The sequence below is a fragment of the Phyllobates terribilis genome, unplaced genomic scaffold, assembly GCF_046119375.1.
Source record: "Phyllobates terribilis strain yellow unplaced genomic scaffold, ASM4611937v1 Scaffold_11__3_contigs__length_659146591, whole genome shotgun sequence".
NCBI classification, from domain to species: Eukaryota; Metazoa; Chordata; class Amphibia; order Anura; family Dendrobatidae; genus Phyllobates; species Phyllobates terribilis.
The window spans coordinates 479311375-479325621 of NW_027362771.1; the positions used below are offsets into that span (position 1 = coordinate 479311375).

Genomic DNA, 14247 nt, shown 5'->3' on the forward strand with positions numbered 1-14247 from the left:
TGCGTAAACTCACCCGCAGCATGTCAATTTCTGTAGCGGAGACGCTGAGTCTCCGATGCAGATTTTGACAGATTTAAATGTTATTACATGCAGTGGCTCCGCATGTACTGACAAAACAAGTGCGGCATTAGAAAGAGTTTTGGACGCAGCGAAAATATGCTGCGTCCAAAGTGCTGCTGGCTGCTGATCGTGTTGACGTAGTGGCTAACCAAACAGCTGTGAGCGGTTATTAATAGCCAGGGAACATGTTTGCATATTGGCCCCTTCCTAGGCTAAAAATAGCAGCCCTCAGCTGCCCCAAAAATAGCACTTCATATTTGAACGGGATTAGGGGTAATGAGATTAGGTTCGCCGACATCAAGCAATAGGCTTAGCGATGAAGAGGTGTCAGCCAGACACCCTCATTACTAAACCTGTAAGTAAAGAGTTAAATAAACACACAGAGAATAAAACACTTTACTTGAAATAAAACAGACACATTCTTTAATCATTTAAATTAACCAATATACTCACCCCAGGTCCGACGGTAATCCAAGGGTTAAAGCGACGTCCCACATTTCTCTTTTCAAATATCTTTATTTAGCTCCAAAAACGCATCAAAAATGCATGCAAAAAAAGCAAACATTTTTTTCCGCATTTTTGTTGCCAAAAGATGCAGAAATTTCTGCAACCAAATACTCAACGTGCGCACATAGCCTAGGAGTCTCAAACACACATGAAGCTCTTGTGTTCAGAGTAATAGACCCTCAGCCAGTCTGTACATCGAGGTCCATACTAGAGCATGACACATGAATGTGTGAAACTGGCCTTATAACTATGGACAGATGCCACAAGACACTTTCTTCAAGTATTGGTGCAAAAGTCACTGGGGAGATCAAGTTTTGTACTGTTTGGGGTATTGCAAAAGAGAATAATTCTATGTAAATGTATGGCCTCACGGCCTACATCCATGGTCCTTCAGTACATAAGCTGCCATGGACTCTCCCCCACAAACGGCATATATAAGGTGTGGAAAACATCTGCTAGAGCGGTGTTCTCTCCTGTATTGGAGGCTACATTAGATCTACGAAACCAGAGATATGTTATATGTGCATAACGAAAAACAGCAATTTATCAAAAGTTTGGTAAAGAGCATGACATGTTTTAAATTTTCACTTTCTTGTCCAAGCACATAATGCCAAACACCAATTATGGGGTTTGTTGGAGCTTATGATTTTGATCAGCTATCCTAAAGATATCAGATTGGTGGTACCCTCACCGATCAGTTGTTATCAGCTCTTATAAATGTGAAACTGCAGCACGGCTCCCACTGAAGTGAATAGGAGCTCATCAGCATTTCTGTGCTGGCTCTGTTCATGGTTTAGATCCGGCAGTTGATCGGTGGGCCCCGTATCCCGGCTGTTGGACTTCCAACAACCTCCTATGGGTGACCCATCCCAAGGATAGAGTCGGACAATCCCTTTAAGGATTTCTGACCAAAATCATAAGTGGTTGTTCATAAAAGCCATATTTGTTGCAGAAATTTCTGCAATGACTCTTCCGTGTGTGAATAATACTTTAACCATTCTGATGTGATTGGAGGAAACAATCAGCTGATGCTGGACAAGTTCCCCACCTATAGATGGTATTAAGGGTACTAATGAATGCACATTGTGAGTATGGAATGTATAACATGTATAATCCCTCAGCAATACCTGAGCTGCCAGATAAATCTCCAATGTGCTGAAACAGGGTCTGTCTCATATTGGTGCAAGAGGCCTCGTCACCATCAGGAGAAGCTGTGACGCTGAGGACAGAATTGTCACTCATGTTCTGTGCCCAGTCACATTTATCAAGCACTCAGCAATGAAACAACCCCTATATATGATCCGTCATTAAAGGGTTTTATACTTTATCATAAATAACACTGAACAGCACAGAGTGATTTAGTGTCATCCACACTAGGTTTTACTCTGGTCCTTGAGTGGAGATCTCACAGAAGACAATGACTTTATAAACAGGGCAGCCATAATATTTCATGTCCTTGTCCTCTGCTCGTCTGTATGCCATGATCGCTCCGTCTTCAGACTGCATGTCACGTCTTTCCTATGTCCTATACAGCACAACTGTTATCCGCACCGCACTCAACCACACCATCTGCCCCTTGGGACCTATCCTGATACGTTTATGTTAGTAAATACTTGTCTTCCTGATAATTAACAATAATTCTGTAGCATCTTTTCTAGTAACTCTGGGTTGTTAAGTTGGTGAATAACTTGACAACTGGGCGGTTACAATTCCTTGTGTCAAAGGGGCATGTCCTTAAACAATGATAATGTCAGTACTGATTTTATGCTGTCAGACCAGGTAGGAACAAGCAATTGGCAAAATCTAGTAATGAATTTAGAGATCAAAGATGCTCCAGAACCTGATAGATTTCCCCTTGAATCCCCTGCAAGTCTCTGTTTACATTACAGTGGTGATAATGTGCTGTACCAGCACACGGTAACACTAGCCAATCACTGGTCACATGATATACATAATGACATCACAGCTGTGGCCTGTGATTGGCTGTGGAGGTCACATGTCACAATAGCACGAAGCAAAACAAAAAAAAAACAGAACAGCAGGGTATGGATCCACCAGTCCTGGAGCAAAAGGAGATTTAAAGCACCACTACGTTTTTATTTTCGCACCAGAGTAGTATCACTAATGTAAGTTCCCTGCCCCCAGTCTCATACTCACCAGCCGCCATCTTCATCTGCTCTCGTCACCGCTCCGGTCGTCTTCTGCATGTTGTGATCTGCCGCATCTCTTCAGTGCTTGCTGGGCGACAAGGGAGTCATAACTCAATGTAAGTCTATGACAGCCAGAGCAAGACTCCCATAGACTTACACTGAGAGCTTGTGACCGTTACCTCTGACTTTCGGTCAGTCAAAAGTTGTGGCCACATCAGCACCCCAGCAGCGGCTGGTAAGTATAAGACTAGGGGCAGAGAACATACACTAGAGAGACTACTCCAGCGCTAAAATAAAAAAAGATATGCCAGAGTGGTGCTTTAAAGGGAATCAGTCACCAGGTTTTTGCTACTCCATCTAAAAACAGTATAAAAGAGGGGCAGAGACCCTGACTCCAGCAATGTATCACTTACAGGGCATTTGATAAAAATCTGTTTTCTCTGCTGCAGATCTAGCAGGTCTCTGAATGCTGAGCTCTGTATAACCCCATCCCCACCACTGATAGACAGCTTACTGTGTATAGGTATTAAAGCTACAAATAAGTGCTTATACAGAGCTCATGAATATGGAAGACTATAGGGCAGCAGGTTTACTAGTCCTCTAGTGATAAAATAACAGTTTTATCAGCAGGAAATTATCTAAAGTACAGCAAGCAGTCCAGCTGGAATTAGGGTCTTTGTCTCATACTGCTTTCAGATTAGGTGGAGAAAACCTGGTGAGAGATTCTTTTGCAAAGCATCTATTTGTTATGGCATCTCTAACGCAGCCGGCCCAGAATGCACTTTTACATAGGATCTGGCCAAGGTTTTTACAATGTACACTGCAAACAAAAAGGGTTTTTCCATCAATCATGTTTTATTCCCCTGCAGCTTCCTGTAGATAAAAATAAAATCAGTTCTACTCACTGACCCCAACTTCAGCAATGCCTCTTTGCCCCTGCGCCCAGCAGCACCGGTGACATCACGACTACGGTGCATGTGTCCACTGCAGCCAATCAATGGGCTCAGTGGTCTCATGTCGGAATCACCACAGAGCCCAGTGACTGGCTGCAGTGTACACATGCACCGTAGTCATGATGTCACTGCTGTAACCCAGTAATGTTAGGAGCCAAGATGGCAGTGGGGCAGGATTTTATCTACAACAAGCCTAAGTGGATAAAACATTTATTACTGGAAATCCCCTTTAAACAGATCTCTTAGACCTGACATAGCAAGTGTACTTACTTTGGAAATCCATGTCAGAATGGCTGTATAATCCTTTTTAAAGTTTTGCTGCCCAATATTAAAATCAGCTGGAGCTCTCCGGAGCTATAATTTAGTGATATCCATTAGGACTTATATTCCCATTACATACCTGGGCTGGTCTTGCTGTATTTTCCCACACTTTTATAATGTAAAGCATAATGCGGCCTCGAGTATCCATAATCCTGAGGCACCATATAGATCATGAATACAAATATGCTGGGCCACATGAGGCCATGTATTTGGCCTACCCCTCCCCCTCAGGCGCACGGGGCTACGGGGCTACCTTACCTACTGTAGCAGGTAAGGCGGTTTTCACATTAGATATAGGAGATCTGCTTTCATAAGGGAGATTAACTCCGTTCATAACGAAACGTTTCTCCTTTGTGATAGAATCCATTGGATCACTCATTGCCGGCGTATAGGTGGACAATACAGACTGGTAGAGGCCCCCATTACACGGGGGTCTGTGCACACAGTAATCTTAAATCCTTAACATATGACCACAGCACATAAATGTGGAGACTATAAACCTTTTATAAGTGCTGGGAAGTAAACTGAAGTCTGTATAATCATGGGTTATCACAAAGACTGCCGCCAATGGGAGCTTGGGTCTCACGCTATGAATGTCTGACATTTATACAGAAAGTTCAATCTCTACTGAACATGGTGTAACAATACAAGTACACTTGGCAAGAATCTGAGACGTAATTACTAGGAGGACGCATTATCACTAACATTTTGCGTCCTTTCTGCAGGATATTAAATGTGAAATATCACTGGAATTTACTTAACTCATAGACTTGGCCCCTTCTAGGATGGGTGCTGCAACGGCAGGATGTGATTTACTAACAAGTGATCATAGAGAAAAAGTGTATATTATTCTTTATGTTATTGCCAGCACCAGCTTATACAGATACTTATACAGGCAGGGAGGAGGTTAAAAGCTAAAAAATTATATATCGCTTTCTGGTCTGGCAGAAATGAGCGCTGCCACTTGGGACTGAGCTTTTATTTTCTCTTTTAATATTTCATTACATCAAATGGTAAGTGGGAATCACTGACCGCTCACAGAAAACACGGGACGGTCCTGACCGGGCGAGTGCAAAACACGCTGACAAGAGCAAATGGCTGCAGGGTGATGGAAAGTCATAGTAGCCACAAAAGTTTAAGGGGGAAATTTGGCAAAAACCGGTGCAAAAGAATGGTGATAAGTGGTGCAGTGGCTCAAAAGCAGCTCCGACAGTCATTTTCACCTTCACTGCATTTTCTCATTTAATGAAGCACTCCTCCTCCTCCCATTACAATTTTTATCCTCTTAATATATTGCAATCATCATATTATATGGCACTGTGCACTTACAATTGCTACTTTTGCCTTTCTACCCAGTTATTTCATCTGTTTTCCATTCGTTCTATATCACGTAATTAACAACAGACTAGCTGAATCCTTCTAAGCACTATGTAGAAACAAGAGGTCAAATTTTCCCTGCACAAGTCATCACTGCAAAAGTCAATGGCGCTGGGACAGGAATTGAAGAGGGGAATGATTAATGCAGAGACAAGAGACTTCCTGTTTCTACAGAGAGCAGAGAAAAGAGACAAATTAACTGGGTCGAAAGGCAAAATGAGCAATTGTAAGTACACAGTGCTGTATACTGTAATATGAGGACTGCAATACATTAAGAGGATAAAACCTGTGATGGGAGGAGTGCTTCTTTAAACTGAATACCTCCTTCAATTGAGGAATTTTAGAAGGTTTTTTTTTGTCCAATGTTATGGACCCAGGTAAAAGTTATGCAAATTTTATTTTCAACCAACTGGGCTTATATCACAAAACTTCTATGACAGGGAAGAAAAAGTAAAATGGTCACAGAGATGTACTGTGGTATAAGCCAAGTTGGTTGAAGGGAAAATCTGCATCTTTATTACTGGGGATATATTTTGGAATGGAGAGGCGCAGAAGAAAGAAATAACTGTTCCAGAATCAGTGGAGCAGTGCCAATTGGAGGTGGCTCTCAGTTTAAATTACAAAATGCAAATCAAGGTCATCTTTAAATCCCATTTCTAAGGCCGTGTATATTTCACCATATGCGATATGTGCTGTGCAGCTCTGCAATGCAACAGCCACGAAAATCTCTACGAGCCCACACTTTACATCCAATGTCATAAGGCGGCAGGTTCTCACACATTCATATAGCATTTGTGAAGTAAAATATGTGGCATGTTACATTGTATATTACAGACATGTCTCCCACAGGCCTCATTCAGATGTCAGCTGTTCAAGTAAGAGTTTCGGGTTTTCCACAAGCAGAACTTATTAACGTCTATGGGGCTGTTGACTTGTCTGTGTATCTTTGTGGAACGAGTGTTCTGCACCAAAATATGGAGACATGTCCTATACGGATCCAAATCACAGTTCAAACTCAACAATTCATGTCTATTGATCAATATAAAATGTTCTGTTTTTCACTGTCTCAAGGTAGAAGATTGAGAAACAGCCATAAGGTTTTTTTTTGCATACAAGAAATGCTGATGGTAAAAACCGACACACTGACCAAACACTGATGAAAGTCTGATCAAAAACACTGATGAAAATAGGTCAGATTTTTGCATATGAGAAAAATCTAGAAGAATTGCTTGCACAGAGTAATATGTAGCCATCAAGCAATATTTTTCTTCCTCTCTCATTACCTTAATGCAAAAAAAGAGGCACTTGGGTGCAGTCGGTTGCAGGGCTGTGGAGTCGGTAAGCCAAACCTTTGACTCCGACTCCCCAATTTCCATGACACCGACTCCCTCATACATGGCTCATGTTTAAGTGATAAATTTACTGTAGCACAGATTCATCTCAGCTAAAAGTCTAGACCCTTAGATCAGGAATAGGACAGACATTTATAGGACATCTCATAACTTTCCCAAATTCTTATAAAAAAATATTCCCCACAAACTGCATTCAACTACTGTAACCCAATTTATTATATATTTTAGGAGTCTGAGTTAGTCTATTTTATACTAACTCCACAGCCCTGGTTTGTTGTAAGCCTTCTCCAGAAGAAAAATCCCAGACATATTACCAAAACCATTAATAATTTTACTGGCGCCATAAGAGTAAGGATTAATTAGGGAAAGCTCCTATGGATAATACACCCTACAAATACAAAGACAACTGGAGCCAAACATCCCAAGATGTAAAGAAAACATTGTCAAGATTGTTCGATTAAAAAATATATATGTTTTTATTGATACATAACATTAAAAATCTTCATCAAGATTCAAGAAATACTACATACTATAAATTGTGCGATAATGACCCCCAAAAAAAATGTATGACAATCACAGGCGAAACATGTATATCTTTCCAAGTGGAAAGGGTTGGGTAGCGTGTAGATGGATATGGTGATCACTTGTGTTATAAATATTTCTCCCCAAATGGACTATATAAGACCGTGTCCCATGGCCACCATAAACCCAGTTTAATGGTATGAGATGTATACTGGAGTAAAAATGTTGTTACCTCCGAATTTAACAATAGCAGGTATCTATATATGTGTATATCTCAATCCACTGACGAAGGACGCCCATGTCCAAAACGCGCGTCGGGGTCAGCCGCACATCCCTTCTCCTATATCCCATTAGCAGGTATGGTGTTCTATGTTTCTTATATATTTTTTGCTGCTATATTATTCATGCACCACATATGATTCCAGTACTAACTGCACAGTATAATGAATGATACATTGACCTGGTTCCTATCATATGTTTTGGTGTTTTCTACTTTTTTGCTGTCTGTATTGATACTTTCTAGGTGATCAGTAAAACCATGTATCGACCTCTTTGATAGCAGCAATAGGCTTCACTTATATTTGCTAGTGGAGTATTAATATGTTTACCATAGTCATTTTCAATTTATATCGTTTGGTGATACTATTTTAGGGATGGCGACTCTCCATGTGTTTGTCACACCACTATTTGACCGTTTTCTTTAATAAAGGTCTTTTATAAATATATTGAATCATGTTCTTTATTCTGGACTAGACATTCGGTAGTTCTCCTTTTTGTATTTGTAGGGTATATTACCAAAACCATACTGAGCAAGATGGCCCCATAAGAGAGTCAAGGACATGTGGGCTTCCTCTTGAAGAAATTTAAGGAAACACTATGTGCGCCAAACTACAATGACATTTCGACTAGTGAGAAGATAACATGCCAGACTGCCAAATGCAAGCACATCAAGCACCTACAGCTCTGTACACCGTGCACCACTATCCTGGCATCATGCTGAGTGTAACGCTGGTGGGTGTGGACCCACTGCGCCACAGGTCGGGCTTACCCTGGAGGGCCGTGACTAAGAGACTACCTGGTATTCACTAGAGCCTCTGATGATCAGGATAGGCTGGGTTGCTGGTAGACAGCAGGTGCCACTGCGGGGCAGTCCCCTAGACTGTAGCAACCAATCAGAGGGTCAGAGACAGAGGTACAAGAGGGCGAAGCCAAAGACATGGTCAGACAATCCAAGGTCAGAGCAGGCAGCACATGTTAGATACACAAGGCCAAGGTCAGGAGCGGAGAGGCCAGACAGGACAGGTATATGAGCTGGGTCGATAGCGGGTATAACAATACTGTAGGACACTAGCAGACAAACTAACTTGGAAACAACGTTCCAGCAAGGAGTGGTGGGAATAGCTACATCAAATACACCATGCTCACATGGAATAGGCAGGGAACAATCTCTGCAGAACACAGTCACACCTCCCCTATAGCCAGATGGAAACAGCAGGAAGATACAGCAGTGCTGAGGAGTGCTGCAAGAGGCAAACTCAGTGAGACGGCCTGAAGTGAGGAAAAGCAGGGCAGTGACCGCGGTGAGTAGGGCGGCGCTGAGGAGGCATGTGGGTTACCGCTGTGATACTGAGGCCTTGTAGTGTACCACCAGTTTAAACTAAAAAATGTGTCTGAGCTCTCACATACTTACATGCAGCCTTTATCTTCTGAGCTCAAGGATTTCTGTTTCAGACATTACTTCAGTTTCTAAGAAGGCAGGTAGCTGGCAGGACCCTTTATTTCAAGGGACTTTCCGTCACCTGGTGGGTTCTCCACTGGATTTTTCCCTCACATTCGCAGTGAGATATCCTTCCCCCTCCATCTCTCTCACTGTGATGAGACAGGACTGATCAAAAAGAGTGAATCATGGTCTAGGATCAGTGACCACATGTTGCATTCATGAGAGGTGTCAGATGGCAGAAATCCTTCATCATAACTTATAGCATATGACCATACTTTAATTTTTTTATGTTTCATTTTCATTGACTGGTGAGAAGAATACATCATTCAGGGAAGAAGAAATGAGTGTCTCCTCCTCAATCTGCCACCTTGGACTTTTACAAATCTTTATTACTGCCATTCTCTTCACAAAGAAATGTAGCAGCATCACTAGTCATCCTGAAACAAATTTTCTAGTAGTTGTTTGAAAAGTGTCAGTCCCATGTCGGTAATATATGGTCAGGCTCCAACTCCCACCAATCTTGGGAACTGCTAGAACACAGTGGAGGCCGATACCGGCCATCCAATGTAACAATGCAACATACATCTGTGCTGTGGCATCTGGGCTTCAAATGTGTAGCCTAGATGTCAGGCCTGATGCAAATGGTCCCTATATTACATCTTCTGGCCTGCTGTGACAGTATTCAGCCTCATGCACACTGGTGAATTAAATGCAGACCCTGCCACCAAGTTACAAGGTCATTATCCTCTAGAATTCATGACCAATGGCAATACACCTGACATTTTACCAACTATGACCCACTGCAGGTGATGTATATCGTATGCTCTTCCATACAATATAATTTATACTAGCATCACCTGAAGGAGGGAAAATTTTTAAGACCGTTATAGGATTTGTGGATAGGGAATAGCTTCATGATCACTGGGGGTCTGATGGCGGGGAGAATCACCAATCACAAGAACCAAGCTCTGAAGAGCCCTCTCTTAAAGAAGAAGAGGTCTAAGATGAACCACTCTACTCCATTCATTCTCTACGGGACTGATGCAAAAAGCTGAATACAGAGCTTGGCCATCACCGGCAGCACAATAGCGAATGAAAGGAGAGAAGGTGCACATGCAGAGAAGAGCCCCATTCTTAAGATCACTGGGGGTCCCATGGATCTGACCCCCAGCAATTATCATGGGAAATAACTTCAAGACTTAGTACAATTGAATTTCGAAATAAATGAACATATGGTTGTTATCTGAATATGTAATAACATTAGGGGGATATTCCAGTTTCAGCAAGTAAATGCTTTGCTGTGTATAAAGAAAATGTATTCAGTTTTTCAATACATCAATTCCCCAAAATTTTCAAGTTCTCTGCTTCTTGTCATTCAATAGGAACCATCCCTGTTAGCAGCTCACAGTCTCTGGGTCCTTGTATACTGGCTTTGACAAGGTGTATGGAGCCTAAGCGGACCCCATTAGAAAATAACGAGTTGTAATATAGTGAGCGGTAATACTTCTAGGGGAGAATACTACTGTACATTCAGCATGTGATGGAGCATGCCATCGGTTATTACACAGAACCTCTATGTCAGATGCTCCATGAATTTGAATAGGAGCCTTAACATAACTAATAGTGAGATTATGGCATATCACTATAGTTCAGAGAACATCTACTGTATAAAACGTTGCTCCAAAGTTTTCCATGTCCCTTATACTACTATTCATCACTGAGCGGATTAAGGGAACCGGGAATTAATACACTGTGTTTTTCCAGTAGCGTGGTTGGCATTTTTCCTATTTAAGAAATTACAAAAGAAATTAGAATGAATCAGATTCAAAAGAGCAACTTTAACCCAAATCTGTCATGATGGGACAGTCACTTTTCAAAGATGATGACTGAAGAGAAGCCACCTACAGACCAGGCTCTACCAAGATCGACTGCTTGTAGACATCACAAACGCCAACAATAAGGGCGCAAAGAAGCGCTGAGAATATTTGCCGTGTGGCCAAGAACGACACATGGCTGTTATATGCTTCACCCATACTCGTAGCGCAGCTGAACACAGCATTACAAGGCATTTCACTGCAAGGCATCCAAGGATGGTTTCACACATCTGACATTCATGGTCCAAGGATGGAACGGCCGCAGGTCTTCTGACCCAAACTTAATAGTGTCATACATGTCCTATAAGGCTTTTACATTCAGGTCAGGAGACCTGCAGTCAATTCAAACACTGAGGTCCATACTCTGACCCATAAATGTTGAAATGCCACAAGAAATATATGGAACATTTACTACAGCTCCAAGGTTAGTAGGGGGCATGTTTTTTTTTCTGCTGGGTACAGTACAACATGTGCGAATTCTCCATTTGGATATTATATGAGCCGAGCTTTAGTTAAAATGAAGGTTTCAGGAATTGTTCAAACACTGGAATAAGAATTCTGTAAATGCATTCATGTGAAATCTGTGTTATTCTTCAAGGCGAGAACTAAGAAACCACATTTCCGAAAGAACAAGCAACATTATTGAATCAGAAACCCACTTGGGGTTAGCCAGACATGAATTAGCGCCATTGAATGGTTATAATCTGAATGCGGATCTGCGGCACATCAAACTGCAGCTTCGCGTGTTAGCCATGGATTTTCTTACAAATCAGCATTGCATAAATCACCTTAGGGCTTGTAGGACCAGGATTCCGGTATACCTATGTAAGGTTACTCCGGGGGCTATGGCCGTGCTCCATTCTGCTCTGGAGGCTCCATTGTCACAAATGCCGGATAAAATAGGGCAGTATCCTACATTATTCTGTCTCGTATTTGGTTAGACATAAGAGTCCATTAGGTACCATAAGTATGTGTCACAAAACAGACTTGACAATACTGCTATTTTCACGTTCTGCAACTGACAATAAAATGAACAATCCAGATGTGAACATCTGCCATCAGTTTGAGTCCCACAGAAATGAACGCGATCAGATACTGTTTAATAGGAGTGATCGCTTCCTTAGCTGTATATAACTCCAGGGGGGATGGACACGATGACCCTGGAGGTCCCCTCCTGTATATAACTCCAGGGGGTTGGACACGATGACCCTGGAGGTCCCCTCCTGTATATAACTCCAGGGGGTTGGACACGATGACCCTGGAGGTCCCCTTCTGTATATAACTCCAGGGGGTTGGACACGATGACCCTGGAGGTCCCCTACTGTATATAACTCCATGGGGTTGGACACGATGACCCTGGAGGTCCCCTCCTGTATATAACTCCAGGAGGTTGGACACGATGACCCTGGAGGTCCCTTCCTGTATATAACTCCAGGGGGTTGGACACGATGACCCTGGAGGTCCCCTCCTGTATATAACTCCAGGGGGTTGGACACGATGACCCTGGAGGTCCCCTTCTGTATATAACTCCAGGGGGTTGGACACGATGACCCTGGAGGTCCCCTACTGTATATAACTCCATGGGGTTGGACACGATGACCCTGGAGGTCCCCTCCTGTATATAACTCCAGGAGGTTGGACACGATGACCCTGGAGGTCCCTTCCTGTATATAACTCCAGGTGGTTGGACACGGTGACCCTGGGGGTCCCCTCCTGTATATAACTCCAGGGGGTTGGACACGATGACCCTGGGGGTCCCCTCCAACTCTAACATTCTATGAACTCAATAATAAGATCACTTTGTTTGAAGAGAATATGAAGTATATGAAGGCTTACTTATCGAGCTTTTCCTCTAGTATTGAATATTGATGCAGGCTGGTCCTGGCATATTACGTAATTTATCCTAAACTCGTGACATATCGTAAGATGCAGCATATCTTCCAGTAATGGCCATAAGCACATGCTCAAAGAAGCTATCAAATGTCAACCCCACACCTACATTTTACCATAAGATATTCTGACAGGGTTGGATGAGCAAACACGGCACCCACTTAGCTGTGCTGTACTGTCAGATTTCAGGGGTTTTCATCATTCATGCCCTCTGTGCATGTAACATTTACTGGCAGCGTTTAGAGGCTGGGGAATATTCATCGCTTCCCTGCTAGGCTGATTGCACCAGACTTACAGTGGTATGAGGCATCTCATGGGTTAATGCACGCTCGTTTGCTCTTACGATGAATATCACACAGATAGGAGTTTAGAAGGCTCAAAACCATAAAGAAGGCTATATACAGAGACAGGCCAACACTGGAGTCACGGACTTGCTTTTTTATGCTCTTAAAAGAATTGTGGCACATCAGCTTTTCAGGAGGGCACTTCTCCCCGGCCTCCCGCCTTGCTGGGGGAGGGGGGTGCTGCGCTCCTGGCTGACTAACACTTCACACCAGTGGACCCCAACTGAGTGCTCTGGGATGCTGAAAGCAGAGGCAGTTTTGGAACCGGCCTACTACAGAGCAGCACTTACAAGCGCTATAGAAAAGGTTGGAAGCGCTGCACTCCTTGTCTAGAAGATCAGCCACCTCTGATAAGACTGCAGCGGTAGCTGGTAGTCCAGTAATCCAGCGCAGCATTCAGAATTCTGATGTTACAGAAGACTGTGGTCAGACACATCCCTTTCAATATGTGGTGTAAAGATCACATTCCCAGAAGGCAAGTCCCCAAGGAATATCTTGGAGAATAGAGAATGGATCACAATAAAGATAAACGTAATGGAAGTTACACAATTTATGATGTAGAACGTTACAGCCACAAACATCTGCCCTCAGCACAGTAAGCGTACACGGGGCAGACTTACCCACGTATGGACGCCAGGTCTCTGACTTTACACGGGAACACATGGTATTTACCACCGTTATAAGGCCACTGACACATACATTTGTCTGGAGAAGCAGGCAATGCTTCAGAGAGACATTTCTGACCTTTCTAACCGGAAAGGTAATATTACTGGCACCGCTCTCTACTTCACAGTACATTTTTCATCCACATTTAGTGTGAATGAGGCTGACATACATGCCTAAGTGGTCCCTGGACTTTCAGAAAATCTCATCTGATTTAATATATAATGTGATAAATAGGCAAATGTTGGGTGAGCGAAGGATCCGGCCTGTTGAGACAAGTCGATGTCAGAGGTGTCTCTCTCATAGAGAACACTGGAGCGCTCTGCTGATACTCCATGTGTACGGGAGAGATCGCTGCCAGACAAACCACAGCCATCTAATGAGAATGGAAAGCTTAAAAGGGGTGGTCAGCTCTTCACTATGTGACTGCAGACTTTATCATCTCTACAACCTGCGCACTGCACACTGTCAGGATTCTCCAGTATTGTGTGGTCACATGACTGTAAGTATGCTA

At 42.9% G+C, this 14247-nt stretch overlaps 1 protein-coding gene across 6 annotated transcripts in view; it reads right to left on the reverse strand.

The window, feature by feature from the left end:
• Window positions 1–14247, reverse strand: part of DENND4A (DENN domain containing 4A) — a 172691-nt gene that overhangs the window by 131877 nt on the left and 26567 nt on the right. The window lies entirely within an intron of this gene.